This window comes from Lithobates pipiens, unplaced genomic scaffold (assembly GCF_037356315.1).
Source record: "Lithobates pipiens isolate NorthernLeopardFrog02 unplaced genomic scaffold, aLitPip1_a1.2 Scaffold_1, whole genome shotgun sequence".
Classification (NCBI taxonomy): Eukaryota; Metazoa; Chordata; class Amphibia; order Anura; family Ranidae; genus Lithobates; species Lithobates pipiens.
The window spans coordinates 127,280,562-127,298,927 of NW_027507685.1; the positions used below are offsets into that span (position 1 = coordinate 127,280,562).

Genomic DNA, 18,366 nt, shown 5'->3' on the forward strand with positions numbered 1-18,366 from the left:
TTTTATATATTGAGGGAAGCCCTCACATTACATGATTACATGTATTGATACATTTATATATCTATATATGTATATCTATGATGTGTTGATTTAATGGGAAACTAACCCGGCAAACATGGACAAGTGGGAATGGGCCCTTAAAGTGGATGTAATTTTGATGTCATAATGTAGAGTATAAGATTTCCTATCATTTAAACCAAGTCTTGCCACAAATAGTTAATCCAGCTCTGAGCAATCCTCTTTTATTGTTCAGTGAGATAAATCTTGACAAACAGAGAAAAACTTTGTCAAATCCTCCCCCTTGCTGTGATTGACAGGTGATTTACATATCTTGTGCACTAGCCTAAGAGACATGTATTGTTTATTAATTCCCTCCCACTCCTTTCTTCTGCTGCTCTGCAAGGATTGGCTGTTCCGCACCTCAGCATGATTGGGCATGCTGAAGTCATGTGGGGACTTTTAAGGGTTTTGACTGGATGTTAGTGATCATAGCAGAAGTTCAGTGTAAGAAATACACAGGAGAAAATGCATGTTGATAAGGGGAGTGTAGAGGTGGGCGGGGAGTCTACTGACATCACAACTCTACCCACTGAGCCCTGGAAAACGGACCCACCCACAAAATCTGCAGTTTTTCGGGTCTCATAGCAGACAGAGGGGAGACATTTGAAAGATAAGTATACATGCAGGAGGCATGTATATCCTTCTAGATAACCAATATTGCAGTAGTTTAGAAAGGATGAGAGTGGGTTTACATCCACTTTAACATAGAATTCCAGCTAAAACCCAACTAGTCTTAAAAATGGTCTGGCCAGTCATGTGATCCCCTGTGTCAGCCAGTGACAGGGGCAGGAGAATGGAGAGAGTGCCTGACAATGGCTGGGAAATCCGAGAGCGGTGATGTCACCCATAGGCTCCCATGCTGCAGTCATTGTCAGCACTCTCTCCTCTCCCCCACAGCTTCCCAAGGGCTGACACAGGGGAGCCAAATGACATGACTAAATCCAGCCATAGAAGGTTCGAATCTCGGCCGGTTCAGCAGGGACCAGACAAAATGGGACTTGGGTACAACCAGCATGTCAGATTTTTACATGCAATTATTGCCAGCAGGTATAGCCGCTAGCAATAATCACTGTGTTCTCCTGGCAGGGAAGGCTCCCCATGCTCCCCCCCCCCACAAACCAACCCACCCCTGCCAAGGGACCACAATAGCTCCGTGGAAGGGAGTCCCCCATCAACACTGACTGAATTGAGCAGTTTTCTTTCCTGCAACCTGTGATTGCAGGAAAGAAAATCACATCATCTATGGCCTACCTAGACCATAGTGGGGTCAAAATAGGTAGGTAAATATGGCCATAAATTTACAGTGGTTATGTTGGTACAATCCTTCTCTTATTACAATAATGAGATTTATGGCAAATAGAGCTCTTTCACACCTTTGCATGTAAACACACATCAACATGTGCACAAAGATTATTTATTCTATCAGTGTCCCATTGGGGAGATATTCTTTCACTTCCTGTCCTTTGGACAAATTGGGAAGTGAGGGAAACCCTCTCTTAGGCCCGCCATACATGGTTCCAATCTCTGGTGAACCGGCCAAGATTCGAACCGTTAGTGGGCAGGCTGAATTTACCAATTTGATCAATCGATCAAATTGGGTACAACCAACCTGCCGGATTCTCTTGCCGTTATCATTAGTGGCTGCTATAGCCTCTAGTGATAATTACTGTCTTCTCATGGCAGGGATGGCTTCCACTTTCAACAGCAATGCCTGTGTTGATGGGGGAATTGTGTATGAACCCATAGTTGCAGGAAAGAATTTTGCATCATGTATGGCCTGCCTTAGACAGTTGTTGCAATAAAAATTATCCTCATTGGAAGATTTCCCCTCTATTCCTGTTCTAGTGAAAATCTCCCTAGCAGGGACACTGAGTGCAATAAAAACCTGAGAGGGTTAATAACCCTTCCCAACTCTATCCACAAAAAAAAAAACTCTTTAGATTTAGGTTATTGGTTGATTTTATCCAAAACCGTGTTCCCAAATCTGACTCCTCCTTTAGCAATTATGTAAAGCTCCAAGTAACCCAGCTCTAGAGTCTTAATATATTTTAGTTAATGAAGAGGATATTGTAACACGGGGATCGGGAACACATGGGACTTTTTGTAGCTAGGGACTGCAGAGTGGATGGGAAGAAATGGGAAATATGAAGAATTCACCAGTGGGATTCATGAGAGTTATGCAAAGCCAATGGGTGATTCAACCCATTAGTCATGTATGGACCTCCCTTTAGGGCCCCTTTTACACTTGTACGATCTGAAGGTAGCACGACCTTGCCCATGTAATCTTGAGGTCTATGGACCTCAAGTTGCATCAAAGTCAGACAAAAGTAGTGCAGGGACTACTTTGAAGTCGATGCGGCTTGAAGTTGCACAGATATGAACGGTATTCATTGCAAATCATGGGGTACGACTTGTCATGCGACTTTGCAGTCCCAAGTGGCATGACAAGTTGCACAAGTGTGAAAGGGGCCTAAAGCATAAACAATTTTCTTTCTTCAGAAAGAGGAACATTATGACAGTAGTGCAGTTTAAAGCAATCTGAAATCATACATTAAAAGTTATGATGTTTGTAATCTATTTGTTTATACTGAATAACCAAACTAATATGAATAGCTTATATCAAACTAATTAAAAATAAGGCATGTTCCTCTTTAAAGGGGGTTTTCCTGTCAGGTCATATGGGGTTTGGATACAAACAGATGTCCAAGTTGTTTCCAAATGTTTTCAATGCTCTACATACCTGCAATTAGATGACATTATTTATCATGTTTTAAAAGACTTGTCAGTTCAGGGCACCAATTTAAATATATATATATATATTTTAACTGAAATGCTATCTAACCCTGTTTTTCACTCACCAAGGTGCACCATCAAATGTCCCTCACTGATGCTTTATTTTGAGAGTGGGTACTACAGATACAGCTTTGATGACCACTGACTGTTCTTGATGCTGCATCTGGGCATCATGCCACTGCAGTTGTCTGGAGCCTGAGAGGGCACCCTTGCTGGACAACCAATGAAAACATGTAATTACCTCTGCAAAAACATGGGCACCCAAAAAAAGGACCCTCCCAGTCCTAATCTGGTTAGACGTCCAGAAGCTAGAAGACTCAGGAACTGGAGCATCACACGACCACAGATTAAGGAAAGTAAATAGGGTTATTCATTTTTTTATAAAGGAGAAGTTTGGGGTTTAAGAAACAAACCTACACACTCACCTCCATGCTTCAGCATCTGTTTGATACTGCAGCTGTCCCTTGCTGGCTCTAAGACCAAGAACTGAGCAATCACATGATCTCACGTGCTTTGTCAGCTATATTCCGACAAAGGTGACTGTCAGTCCCTGCTCTCTGTTGTGCTACTCCAGCACTCACTGGAGTATCAGGCTTTGGTGAGGGCAAGATCAGCTGGCTCTCAGCCAAATGCTGGGAGGCTGAGCCAGCTGCCAATCAGGCATGTGGGTGGATCCCCTCTTCTCTGCCTTTTGGCTAAGATCAAGTGTAGTATAGTGCAGTGATCAAGTGGGGGCGCTGTGCTATTGTCCTGACCTGTAAACCTGCTGGAGTGATGGGGGCTTGGAAGGTTAGTACTGGCTGGAACAGAAACAGAGAGGCCCATAGGCAGTTGGGGCACGGAAGTAATTCCCCCGGGGAAAGCTGGAAAAGCCCATTACCTCCTGAACGTTCTACCTTGTCTGGTCATGGGCTGGGAAGGCAGAAGGTCTGTGGTGCCTGTGCCCTCTGGGAGTGGTCGCCCTAGGAGTGCTCTTAGTACCATTTGGGTGTGGGAACCCACAGTGTCACTGAGCAGCCCCCCGTTTTACTCACCTGAGCCCGTTCGTTCCCACACCAGAGAAGCGCTCAATCTCTCAGACCAGTGTCTCGGCTCTTGATTGATAGCAGTGCAGCAACTGGCTCCGGCTGCTGTCAATCAAATCCAATGACGCGTGGCGGAGCCAAGTCTGGGGTTCTGTTCCATGGACGCAAAAGCTAGAACCAGGAGCATGCCCGCATGGTTACCCCCAAGGAGAGCGCTTCTCCCAGGTGGGTTGCCGATGCAGGGAGGAGCCAGGAGCACAGTTGAGGGACCCCAAAAGAGGAGGATCGCGGCCACTCTGTGCATGACGAACTGCACAGTGGAGGTAAGTATGACATGCTTGTTATTAAAAAAAAATAAAAAAATAGGGTTTAGTAACCCTTTAAGCCTTTTGGCCCCATTAGATTTCAAGTGGAGCGCTTGAAAAAAAGAAAATCCCTAGTAAATAGCTTTCCAAAAAAAAAAGATAAAAAATAAACGCTGCAAAAACATTTAAACACTTAATGCACACAGGACATTTAAAAAGCCCCAGCGCTGCTGTCATGAAAAAAGCAGCCTTTTTTAATAGCGTTTATGCGTGTTTTTGAGCGTTAGCGTTTTTCCAGTAAAAACTAAAATGTAAGAACGCCTAAAAGCGTCAAACACAGCTAAAGGTTTGTTACGGTGCTTAGCAGCGGTTTTTTGGCGTTTTGCTTTTTTTACAACCAAACAGTCTCTGCTCCTGGAAGCCCTGGCAGTGTTTTTTTTTTTTTTATTACTACCCCTAAATGCTTAATCTTCAAAATTCCTCTGAAAGTTTATGTGTTTATGGACACATATGGGTTGATTTACTAAAGGCAAATAAACGGTGCACTTTGCAAGAGCAGTTTCTCCAGAGCTTGGTAAATGAAGGGAAGCTCTGCTGACTTCCACCCTCCAATCCTGTGCAAGCAAAAATGCCTCTTTTTCTAATTTCCTTGCACGTGATTGGGTATTCTTTGCAAAGAGAATCTTTACCTCATTTACTAAGCTGTGGAGCAACTGCTCTTGCAGAGTGCAACTGCATTTTGTGCACAGTCTAGTTGCCTTTAATAAATCAACCCCATAGGCTAACATAGAGGAGAGTTAAGCCAGTCAAAAAAAAAAAAAAATGCTAGACGCCCCAAAAAGTAGCTGCAAAAACACTCCTGTGTGCAGAAAAATGTCAATTATTTAATCATTTGCAATTATTTTGTTTTTATTTATTGATCGAGTTTTGAAAGTGAACTTTCCTCCCTCAAATGAATTTGTCTAATATAATATTTTCTACTCCTTTAGTAAATCACTCTTCCAGGACCAAGTATTATTTTACTAAAAGAGTAGTGGATGCACGGAACAGACTTCTATGAGAGGCTGATTTACACCACGGCACAGTTTGCTGTAATGCATGCCAGAGTTGCATTGTATTAAACAGCTCCTTCAAAAAAATGCACTACAGCACATCACGAAATTGGAGAAGGTTGTATTTTCTGCAATGCTGCAGTCAAATGTTATTTATAAAAAATAAAAAAATAAAAATAAATAAATAAAAAGACCTCACAAGCTACTTGGTCTTTTTTCTACCATCATTATTTTATGTTTCTATGGCACTGTTAAGATTGAGAAAACAATGTCAATTATAAGTTTTTTTTTTTTTTTTAAATGGGCAGTTTAAAAAAAATATTTTACTATAGACAATTCTTTATCAGAAAGCTGTAATATTCTCATAAATTACACATGCTAGAAAAAGGCAATTTTTTTGGCTATTTTTGATGAGTTCAATATTCCATTGCTGTCACCTACAAGCCTAGATTTTGTCTCATATATTATTTTTCAGATAGGATTCTAATGCAGGCTGCAGATTTTACGGTAGCTATACACAAACCTATGCATACATGCAATGCTTTCAATTCTAGCAAAGTTTGCAACCGCCGAACCAGCATTGAGTCACATTCATGTACCTACAATGAAAAGCTCTAAGTTTTGGAATCACTCTTTATCAGAAGGATTGCAAAATCTATGCGTGAGTGGGAGCCAAAAAAATGAGAATATTAGCATTGCATTACAATGATGACCAAATTAGAGACAAGACTATGTCCCAGTGACCTGGTTACAAGATCAATAATGGGGGGACAATGTCTTAATGTTTCTCAGCTTTGGGGGGAAATCTGTTTATAGTCCTCTTGTATCCAGGCACTCACAAAGTAATCCAATTTTTAAATTATTATTATTTTTTATTTTTTTACATACATATGCATGCTGTTGTACAGGCATATGTATGTGCATGTGTGCCCAACTCCAGACATTCATACTGCCTCCAAAAAAACAATAGTCTTTCCACTGGAAAAAAAAAAAATCCTGTCCCCAAATTCCAGTTACAAATTGACTGGTTTAATATGCATCTTTTCATAGATTGTGAGTGCATTTTTTCCTAATAAATCTCATAAATAGGCAACTACAACTGAATCAGTAACCCGTTTTATAATATAGATACAAAATTCACCAATATTTATCAAGCTTGTAAAAAAACACTTGAAAGTTTATGCTTTTCTGCTAATAAATAATAATTGTCCAAATAAAAAAATATTATCCATACATCTTTACCTCTAAGAAAAGTTTCAACTAGCTTCAAGGAAATTCAAATAACAAAAATAACAATAATAATAATCATAATAATAACAATAATAGGAGCATGCAGTTAAAAAAACAAAACAGTAAAATAAGATTTTTTTTAAAAAGGACGTATCCATAGATTTGTAACTTAAACATTAGTGACATGTTATTATTTATTGTACTCTGAATCACTAGTGCTTGCTACAACATAAAAAAATATTAATGCAAATCATAGAAATATTTTACATTTAGTGCAAATAATTCTGTAAATAAGCTGAAAAGTGAAAGCATAAAGCAGTGGTAATATAAAAAAATAAAGTAAAAATTATCATCATTGTCAGTGTCACGGCATGTGATTGCATAACACAGCTTTTATTTCAGAAAAAATAAAAAACAATGAGCAACCTCCAATAATATTAAATTCCATTCACAGGCGAGTTTCTAACTGCTGCTGAACTACAAGTCACAGCAGGCTGTCAGGTTACAGTGGACACTGTAATTCGTCAATATTTGAAAGGCAACGCTGATATTAACAGTGCTCTTGAATGTTGTTAAAACTGATATATTCTCAGATTCAAACAAGATATTCTATATATACACACTATATACTATACAATTCCAAATATATATATATATATATATATATATAAATGAAAAAAATATATATAGGTATAAAAATAAATATATATATATATATATATATATATATATATATATATATATATATATATATATATATATATATATATATATACACATATATGTGTGTGTGTGTGTGTTATTTTAAATTTTTTTTAGAAACTCACCTTTATCTGGAGACCAGTTGACTGTTTTATCCTTGGGGATTTAACCCTTTAATACGTTGGTTTCTTCTATTATTAGATGTATTGCTGTCTCAAAAACAGCTTTCGCCGCCTTTCATGTTATATGTGGATTTAACTCTTCTTGCTAATTGGACTCTCAATGCACTTCTTCTCTGCCTTGTATCTTCAGCCTTTAATGCCACTTGTGTTTTCTGATACATTAGTGTCCCTCCCGTTGCCCCGCCCTTGTCAAAAAAAAAAAAAAAAGGTGGGGTGGTGTGGCCAGTAATTCATAACCCCCTTCTTATCATCTCACAAGAGTTTGTTTCTCATTACAAATAAAAAAAAAAAATAAGCAAAAAGGTCTTTGCAGCGTGTTTGATCCCCAAAACTATTTTTAAACGATAATAAGGAGGATAATTATAGAAGTCATTTTTTGTAAGAAGATTTCTTCAGCTAAACTTTGGCACCGGATAAAAAACTTTTTATAGAACTAGTTAGATTAGGGTCACTGCAGTTGTACAGAAAATTGTGTGTTTGGTGAAGGGTAATAAGGGTCATGGTCCAGTTTTTGGCAAAAGTCGGCAGGCTGAATCACCCATTGTCTTCTTATGTGGGCTGTGTTCGTGTGTGTGTTCCCAACTCCGCCTACCCGCTGCATCCTTTGGTGGGGGTCTTATTCTCCCTGGTACATACACTATATTATCCAAAGTTTGGGGGTGCCTGCCTTTACACATACATAAACTTTAATGGTATCCCAGTCTTAGTCCGTAACGGTTCAATATTGAGTTGGCCCACCCTTTGCAGCTCTTCTACGAAAGCTGTCCACAAGTTTTAGGAGTGTGTCTATGATAATGTTTGGCCATTCATCCAGAAGTGTATCTGTGAGGTCAGGCACTGATGTGGACAAGAAGGTCTGGCTCGAAGTCTCCACTCTAATTTACCCCAAAGGGGTTCTATCGGGCTGAGGTCAGACCAGTCAAGTTCCTCCACCCCAAACTCGCTCATCCACATGTCTTTATGGACCTTGCTTTGTGCACTGGTACAAATCATTTGGTGGAGGGGGGATTATGGTTTGGGGTTGCTTTTCAGGGGTTGGGCTTAGCCCCTTAGTTCCTGTGAAGGGAACCTTTAAGGCATCAACATACCAAGACATTTTGGAAAATGTCATGCTCCCAACTTAGTGGAAACAGTCTGGAATGGCCTCTTCTTGTTCCAACATGACTGCACACCAGTGTACAAAGCAAGGCCCATAAAGCCATGGATGAGCAAGTTTAAGGTGGAGGAACTTGACTGGCCTGCACAGAGTCCTGACCTCAACCCTTTTTCAACCCAATTATGTGCCACTTTGTGTTGGTCTATCATATAAAATCACAATAAAATACATTTACGTATTTGGTTGTGACATGACAAAATGTGGAACATTTTAAGGGGTGTGAATACTTTTTCAAGGCACTGTATATTTATTTTACAATATAAAGCAGTGGCTGTCAACGTATGAGCTAAAGGGGACCTCAAATGTGGCCCCTGACATCACCGCATATAATGTTCAGTATATGCAATGCTTGAGAGGACTGTCAGAAACTGCAGACCTAATAGAGGAAATGAGGGTCAGAGAGTGTGGACATGTTATGTTTTTGGCTGGGGATATGCAGCAGAAGACAATATGAAACTGGGAACAAGTTACATTAGGCTAGTAGAGATCAATTCTATTTTCCTAATCAACGCTCCCACTACCGACTGCTGAGGTCCGAGGGCCACATATCATACACCAAAGGGTAGCAGGTTGGGCATCGGGGCATAAAAGATGCAGCACAAAGGGATTATTACATTTATTATTATAATTATACAGGATTTATATAGTGCCAACAGTTTGCTTGGCACTTTATAGCATGCCAGCAAACAGTACAGTTACAATACAATTCAAGACTAGAGGAATTAGAGGGCCCTGCTCACTAGAGCTTACAATCTAAGAGGGAAAGTCAACAGATACAAAAGTTAATAACTGCGGAGGATGAGCTGATGAAGAAAATAAAAGTACAGTTATTAGGTGGAGGCAGGATAGGCTTCTCTGAAGAGATGGGTTTTCAGGGATTGTCTAAAACTTGACAGAGTAGAAGATAGTTGGGCAGATTGGGGTAGGGGGTTCCATAGGGTGGGAGAGCTTGGGAGAAGTCCTGGAGATGAGCATGGAAGGAAATGACAAGGGTGCTAGAGAGCAAGAGGTCTTGGAAGGTATGAAGAGAACGTTTTGGTTGGTATTTTGAGACTAGGTTGGTGATGTAGCTGGGGGCCAAGTTCTGGATGGCTTCATAAGATGTTGTTGTTAGTAATTTGAATTTACGAAGAGGTAGAGTTGCCCTCTCGTCCCTTTAAACCTGAACACATATGAATTACACAGGTTCTGAGGCTAGTTTAAAGCAGATAAAGCACCAAATGAGTTGAATTGCCACCTTAATCAGCCACAGAACATTAAAGTGGTTGTAAACCCTTACAAACCACTTTGACCTACAGGTAAGCCTAGATTAAGGCTTACCTGTAGGTCCAAGAAATATCTCCCAAACTTATACGGTTTAGGAGATATTTGCCCGAAGACAGCCACCGCTGTCTACGGCGCATGCGCCATAGACAGCGGCGCGCAGGCGCACTGAGCGTGGCATCCTCGATAACGAAGATGCCGCGCAATGCCGCGCGTCTCGGCTCCCCTGCGCATGCGTCATCGTGGCTTCACCGAATGACAGCGGCGGAGATGCGAGACCCACCGAGAAGATGGATGCGGCGGACTACAGGGGACAGCGGTGACTTCGCTGGCTCCTGTGTCAGGTAAGTGACACATAATGGGCTACTATGCGATGCATAGTAGTCCATTATGCTTTACCTTTGCAGGGAATGAAAGAGGAAGTAAACTCATCAGGGTTTACTTCCTCTTTAATGTCAGGTTTAAAGGGATGAGGTGGCAACCCTACCCAGAGGTCATCATTCACCCTCAGCTTTAGATGGAACCTCACCTTTAAATGTTGTCAGAGAAGTTGTAGACAGCAAACATCTTAATAGACACTCTGTGTAGTTCTAGGGTCCAGGAAGTTCAAAGAACAAAAAACTGGAGAAAAAAAAGAAAAGAGTTCCAGCATGCCCTGCTACTGCCTGTTACATAATATTGGGGTTCCTAGACAATTGGAGGACTGAATAATACCCATCCCATAGGCAGGACAATGTTACTGGACAACATCAAAGGTTACAATACATTTCACGATTTTCTTTTGTAACAAAGTATTATAAAAAATTATTTCTAAAGTAAAGAACGCATGTAGGGTCATCAAAAAGATTCTTCCAGCATGTTTAGAAGTTTCTTGTTGGGTGAAGTAGGGCATCCCTAGCAAGTTTTCTTCTTGGTCACACATTTTGGAGATCAGGAACATTGAGAATGCACATCCAGAGGCATATCAAGAATACTTTGACTCTTTCTTTCCTGCACCTGTAATTACATGTAATGACCATGAAAAGTAAATTTCACAGCAATGAGAGATCTCACGGAACACCAGGAGAAAGGGAAGAATGACATAAATTATCCTGAAACTTGCTTGACTTGTTGGGGTGTACTTAACCACCGGAAGATTTTACCCCCTTCCTGACCAGAGCACTTTTTGCGATTCAGCACTGCGTCACTTTAACTGACAATTGCGCGGTCGTGCAATGTGGCTCCCAAACAAAATTGATGTCCCTTTTTTTCCTACAAATAGAGCTTTCTTTTGGTGGTATTTGATCACCTCTACGGTTTTTATTTTTTGTGCTATAAACAAAAAAATCAACAATTTTGAAAAAAAAAAACGCATCATTTTTTACTTTTTGTTATAATAAATATCCCCCAAAAATATATATAAAAAACATTGTTTTTCCTCAGTTTAGGCCGATATGTATTCTTCTACATATTTTTGGTTAAAAAAAATCGCAAGCGTTTATTGATTAGTTTGCGTAAAAGTTATAGCGTCTACAAAATAGGGGGCATTTTTATTGATTTTTTTTTTTTTTACTAGTAATGGCAGAGATCAGCGATTTTTATCGTAACTGTGACATTATGGCGGACACTTCGGACAATTCTGACACCTTTTTGGGACCATTGGCATTAATACAGCAATCAATGCTAAAAAAATTGCATTGATTACTGTAAAAATGTCACTGGCAGTTAAGAGTTTAACCAGTAGGTGGCACTGTAGGGATTAAGTGTATCCTAGGGAGTGATTCTAACTGTGGGGGGGGGCTGTGTGTGACATGTCACTGATCAGCACTCCCGATTACAGGGAGCTGTAATCAGTGTCATTAGGAAGAATGGGGAGATGCTTGTTTACATTAGCATCTCCCCTTTCTTACTTACCGTGAGACGATCGCCGGTATGCCCCTCCGGAATCGCGGGTACGCCACCATGAGACAATCATGGTCCCGGAGCTCCCCACGTGCCCGCAAGCCGCCTCTTAAAGGGCAACGTACAGGTACGTTAATCTGCCTGCACGTGCCCTTTTGCCGCAGTATATCTGCGTGAGGCGGTCAGGAAGCGGTTAAGCAAATAAAGCTGGCCATACATTATACAATTTTCTTATTCATTTTCTTGTAGACTTAGCTTCAACTATGAAGTGAAAGGGCCTGCCTGATTGCATACAAATTGAAAGTGTTTAGGTCTTACCTCATATATGCTTTTGCTAAATCTAAAGGAAAATTGTACAATGTATGGCCTGCCTAAGGTATGTTAAAAGTATCTTTCTGCCCATAGGGTACTGACTCAATAATAAAGCACTCCTATAATGTTCCTAGGAATAATTGGGAAAACCTACAGATGCCACAACTTTTGTTGTACTGAAAGCGATGCCATCAGCTTCCCAGAGGATAAATACAACTATTATGTTTTTATCAGCCCCAGAGTGTTTGCAAACCCTTACAACACACTTTGACCTACAGGTAAACCTAGATTAAGGCTTACCTGTAGGTCAAAGAAATATCTCCTAAACCGTGTCGGTATATTTGCCGAAAGACAGCGGCGCACAGGCGCTGTCGGCTCCCGTGCGCATGTGCGGGAGTGACGTCATTGGGGCTTCGCGGAGCAGCGAGACCCCACCGAGAAGATGGATGCGCCGGACTACAGGGGACAGCGGTGACTTCGCTGGCTCCTGTGTTAGGTAAGTGACACATAATGGACTACTTTGCGATGCATAGTAGTCCATTATGCTTTGCCTTTGCAGGGAATGAAAGAGGAAGTAAACCCATCAGAGTTTACTTCCTCTTTAATGCTATATCTTACAGACTCTGGCTGTATTGGTACTTGGCCTCTTATTTTAAAATTACTCAATGAAGTACTGTATGTGTAGTATTGCCCATACAAACTACATTGCAAATATTTCAGAACAACTTTGAATATAAATGGTGAACCCCTGTGGTTACAATGGCTGATTGGGTGTCAGAAACCATGAAATCAGACCGAGACAGAAGTACAGTTAAATCACACTTGTTTAATAATAAATGTAAAAAGAACAAACGTAGTCAAAACATAGCCAAAGTTCAGTAACCGGAACGGATAGTCAGCCAAGCCAGAAGTCAGGGATCAATGTAATGGAACAGCAAGCAGGATCTGGAGCCAGAAGGGATGTCAGCAAAGCCAGTCTTTGAACAGGAACGCAGGAGATGTGATGTTGACCAAGGTGAAGGCAAAGATCCACTGGGCTGAACAGCTTAAGTAGGCAGGACTGACGAGCAGGATATCATCAACGGCTGAGTAACTGTGGAGAGATAGGAGCTGGTAATTAGCCGACAGCTGAGCGGCCAGCTCTGAGAAGGAAGGGCTGAGCCCAGCCCTGACAGTACCCCCTCCTCAATGACCCCTCCACCTCGGAGGACCACCTCCAGGCTGACATTTGGTCATTTGCATTTCAGAAACAGTTAATTTAGAAGTGAAATACAAGAATTGTTTTTTTTTTAGAATCATACTTACCTAGGTGGATGCAGCATCTGTCCCCCATCGGCTCCAAGACTGAGAACCAAGCGATCAAACACCGCAGATTGCGCGGGTCTCAGGGCTCCTTGAGCAGAGAACTGGTAACTGTCAGTCACCGCTGTCTGCTCTGCTCCCCCAGTGCTCACTGGAGTGCTGAGCTGTATAGAGGTCGGGATGGGCTGGCAGCGACTCACTGAGAGGCTAAGCTGGGTGACAGTCCAGACATGTGGGATGGTCATGATCTTTCCGGAGCCTGGACCACTGTGTAGATTTAAGTTAAACTACATTACCAAAAGTATTGGGATGCCTGCCTTTACACTCACATGAACTTTAATGGCATCCCAGTCTTAGTCCGTAGGGTTCAAAATTGAGATGGCCCGCCATTTCCAGCTATAACAGCTTCAACTCTTCTGGGAAGGCTGTCCACAAGGTTTGGGAGTGTGTCTATGGGTATGTTTGACCATTCTTCCAGAAGCGCATTTGTGAGGTCAGGCACTGATGTGGATGAGAAGGCCTGGCTCGCAGTCTCTGCTCAAATTCATCCCAAAGGTGTTCTATCAGGTTTAGGTCAGGACTCTGTGCAGGTCAGTCAAGTTCCTCCCCCCCAGACTTGCTCATCCATGTCTTTATGGACCTTGCTTTGTGCACTGGTGCAAGTGATTTGGTGGAATGAGGATTATAGTGTGGGCTTGTTTTTCAGGGGCTGGGCTTAGCCCCTTAGTACTAGTAAATAGAACTCCAATGCCGCTTACACACAACCAGACTTTCCGGCAGACTTGGTCTGGGGGACCGGAATCTGTCGGTCAATTCGATCATGTGTGGCCTCCAGCAGACTTTTTTTTCCCCAAAAGTCTGACGGACCTAGAAATAAAACATGTATAAAAATCTATCCGACGGACTCAAGTCTGACGGACTAAAAATCGGGAAAACTGTTCGTCTGTGTGCTATTCCGACGGACCAAATATGACACAAGGGCAGCTATTGGCTACTGGCTATTAAACTTCCTTGTTTAGTCCCGTTTATGTCATCACATTCAAAACTAATGAACTTTTGAACGGACTTAGTCCGGTCGTGTGTGGCCAAGTCCATTTTTCTTTCAGAAAGTCAGTCAAACCTTCGCCGAAAGTCCGTCAGGAAGACTGTTGGACCTAGTCCATCTAAAAGTCTGGTCGTGTGTTCGCGGCATTAAGGTATCAGCATACCAAGACATTTTGGACAATTTCATGCTCCCAACTTTATGGGAACCAACATGACTGCTCACCAGTGCACAATGCAAGGTCCATAAAGACATGGATGAGTGGAGGAACTTGACTGGCCTGCACAGAGCCCTGACCTTAACCCGATAGAACACCTTTGGAATGAATTAGAGCAGAGATTGCAAGCCAGGTCTTCTCGTTCATATGAGTGCCTGACCTTGCAAATGTGCTTCTGGAAGAATGGTCAAACATTCCCATAGACTCACTCCTAAACCTTGTGGACAGCCTTCCCAGAAGAGTTGAAGCTGTTATAGCTGCAAAGGGTGGGCCAACCCAATATTGAACCCTACGGACAAAGACTGGGATGCCATTAAAGTCCATGTGTGTGTAAAGGCAGGCATCCCAATACTTTTGGTAATATAGTGTATATAAGACAACGTTCTACAATGCAATCATTTACCTTAATAAGATTATATAAAAATGTTTCTCAATTTAATACTTATAGTCAAAACTTCAGTTCCCTTTAAAAAAAAAAGACTTTTGAAGACCGAGCTATAGGATCTGCCATTGCTGACTTTTTTGTCAAGGTAGACGGCTATTGTTAATCTCTTTTGAAAATGCTAGTTGCCTGGCTGTTATGCTGACCCAGTAGTGTTGATAGTTTCCAAGTCACTAACCCGAAACAAGCAGGCAGATAAGGCAGACAGAGAAAAGTCAGAAGCCCCAAAGCTCTTGTGTTTATTGAAGCCAGCCAGGGAAGTAGCATTTTCAAGAGCGTTCAAACTAGAGAGCCCCCACTTTTCTGCATAGACATGTTTATTGTATTTTTCACCAATATAATATGCCTCCCTTAGCCGGGTGAGCGTTCTGTATGATCTAGTCCCTCTTGGACCTCCCCATAGTTAGCGGGGGCTGTCTTTCCTGCTTCCATATTGTCCCGCTCTCTTCCAGTCGCCTCTGTGTGCCCAAGTTTTTGTGTGCTCTCACCCTTCTCTCCCTTCCTCTCATCACCACAACTCCCTCCTCTGTGTAACTGATGTCAGCCTTTGCCAAACATGTCGCTTACAATCAGATAGCATCTTATCACCTCTGAGCAGCCAGCGGGCGGAGAAGGGACCAGCCACTGGCCTAGCCACAGAGGATAGCGAAAGCAGCTCCATGATCCTTTGCTACAGCAGTTAACCTTCTCCTTGCTAAACAGGAACCTGCTCTGTAGGTTGGCTGCGGGAGGGGTTCTTAGGAGTTCTTCGGGCTCTTGTTATCGCAGCACAATTTGAAGGCTGCCAAAGAGCCTGACTTTTTTCAGGAAATTGCGTTTTTCTGTGCATTCCATAGATATGTTTTACAGTTAAAAAACTTTTTATTTATTATTTATTTCTTTTTAATGGACACCTTGATGCTGAAATGGGGTTCAAAAGTTAAATGTAGTGCTGGCTTGGAAGACCCCCATGTCCCCTTACTAGAATGGCCAACTGTCCCTTAGTAGTAGGGAGGTCCTTTCACGTAGTCCCACTTTTTCAATGTGCGACCCTTGAATAATGATAAACCTCAGTTGTAGAGAGTATGCAGAAACCTACCGATATTTAATCACTTGCTTACTGGGCACTTAGGCTTGATTCACACTAACGCGTTTTTTGATGCATTTTGCAGAAATGCAGGGAAATTTTTTAACATGGGTTCCTATGGAACATGTTCACATCAATGCATTTTTGTGCCTCTGCCTTTTTGGAAAGGCTCGGGGACTTTTTTTCATGCAAAATGCAGCGTTTTGCATGTAATAGAAGTCAATGGACCTGCATTAAAAACGCAAGTACCGCGTTTTACCGCGTTTTTATCGCGATTTGCGTTTTTTTTTCATTTTTTTCACTGTATATGTATTTTTGTAAAAAAAAAAAAAAAAACGCAGCAAAATCGCGGTAAAAACGCGTGTCCAAAAACGCGACAAGCACTGCAAAAAGCACTGCAAAAATGCTCAAAAGCAACATGCATAGATGTGAATCGAGCCTAAGGCTGGGTTCACACTGCTGCGATGCGGGAATGCTGCGAATCTACTGCGGTTTCACGCATTGCATGCCTCCCGGCGGCAGTTCACACTGCCCTATGCGAACTGCTGGGAGTGTCAGTGAAAAGTTAATGACACCTCCAAATCAGTTCGCATATCGCAGTGCGAACTGCAAACTCGGACAGGAATCAGATTGCATGGTGTGAACACCCATGCGATCCGATTCTGCTGCGGACCAAAAAAAGGGTCCTGTATGAGTTTAGGCCTGATGCGATGCGAATTCAGCCATACTATCTGTATGGCTGAAATCGCATCGCACAGAGATCGCATGTGATTTGCACTGCAGTGCGGTGCGAATCAGATCCGATCTCATACACCGCAGCAGTGTGAACCCAGCCTTAGACTCAAATTACACCTATGCATTTTTGTGTTTTTTTTGCATTTTGCAGATTTGCACTACAGAACGTGTTCCATAGGAAACCATGTTAAATGGACTGTAGTGCAAATCTGCAAAATGCAAAATGCACCAAAACTGCATAGGTGTGAATCCAGCCTTAAAGTGGTTGTAAACCCTTACAACACACTTTCACCTACAGGTACGCCTAGATTAAGGCTTACCTGTAGGTGCTGTAAATATCTCCTAAACCTACATAGTTTAAGAGATATTTACAATTCCCAGTGCGATTCCTTCTGCACATGCGCCGATGTACTCAGCGCATGCGCACTTCAGAAGGGTCACGGCATGCCGTTTTCATTAAAACTGGCGTGACATCACGCGACTCCGGCTAGTCACAGAGCCGGAGTCCGTGATCCCAGAAGGAAGATGAATGCTTCCAGCTGGCATAGAAATTGGGGACATCGCAGGCTCCTGTGTCAGGTAAGTGACATATAATGGGCTACTCTGCGATGCACAGTAGCCCATTATGCTTTACCTTTGCAAGGAAACAAAGAGGAAGTAACACCCATTAGGGTTTACTTCCTCTTTAAACCCCCCCCCCCCCCCCCCCTCCTGTCCAGACCAATTTTCAGCTTTCAGCACTGTCGCACTTTGAATGACAATTGCACGGTCATACAACACTGTACCCAAATGACATTTTTATAATTTCTTTCCCACAAATAGAGTTTATTTCGGTGGCATTTGATCACCTCTGCGATTTTTATTTTTTGTTAAAAAATTGAAAAAGACCAATTTTTCTTTTTATATTTTGTTATAAAATTTGGTAAACAGGTCATTTTTCTCCTTCATTGATGTACGCTGATGAGATGGCAGTGATGGGCACCGATAGGTGGCAGTGATGGGCACTGATGGTGGCAGTGATGGGCACTGATTGCTCACACTGATGTACGCTGATGAGATGGCAGTGATGGGCACCGATAGGTGGTAGTGATGGGCACTGCTAGGTGGCACTGATTGTCACCACTGGTGGGCATTGATAGGTGGCACCTGTGGCCATTGATAGGTGGCACTCATGGGCATTGATAGGTGGCACTATGAGCACAATGACAGGGGGCACTGGCAGGGGGTACTAAATGGCACAGAGGAGACAGATGTGCCTCCTTCCTCTTTGGGACCGATGTCCCTTAAACATAAGCCGGTGATTGGCTTTTTTTCACCTCACGCTTACAGCGTGAGGATAAAAAAAAAAAAAAGATCACCGAGCTTTTGTTTACATCACGTGATCATCTGTCATTGGCTGACAGCTGATCACATGGTAAGGGACCATTTGGCTGGCCAAAGACCAGAGCACTTTTTGCGATTCGGCATTGCGTGGTTTTAACTGACAATTGCACGGTCGTGCGACGTGGCTCCCAAACAAAATCAACGTCCTTTTTTCCCCACAAATAGAGCTTTCTTTTGGTGGTATTTGATCACCTTTGCGGTTTTTATTTTTTGCGTTA

The 18,366-nt window shown here is 42.1% G+C and overlaps 1 protein-coding gene across 1 annotated transcript in view; it reads right to left on the reverse strand.

Moving 5' to 3' along the window:
* The window catches only part of GATA1 (GATA binding protein 1), an 80,875-nt gene extending 73,389 nt beyond the window's left edge, over nt 1-7,486 (reverse strand). Inside the window, exon 1 of the mRNA XM_077476325.1 lies at nt 7,293-7,486. The gene's annotated coding sequence lies outside the window, so the exon portion shown is untranslated. The remainder of the gene's footprint in view (nt 1-7,292) is intronic.
* Between the last annotated feature and the right edge of the window lie 10,880 nt (nt 7,487-18,366).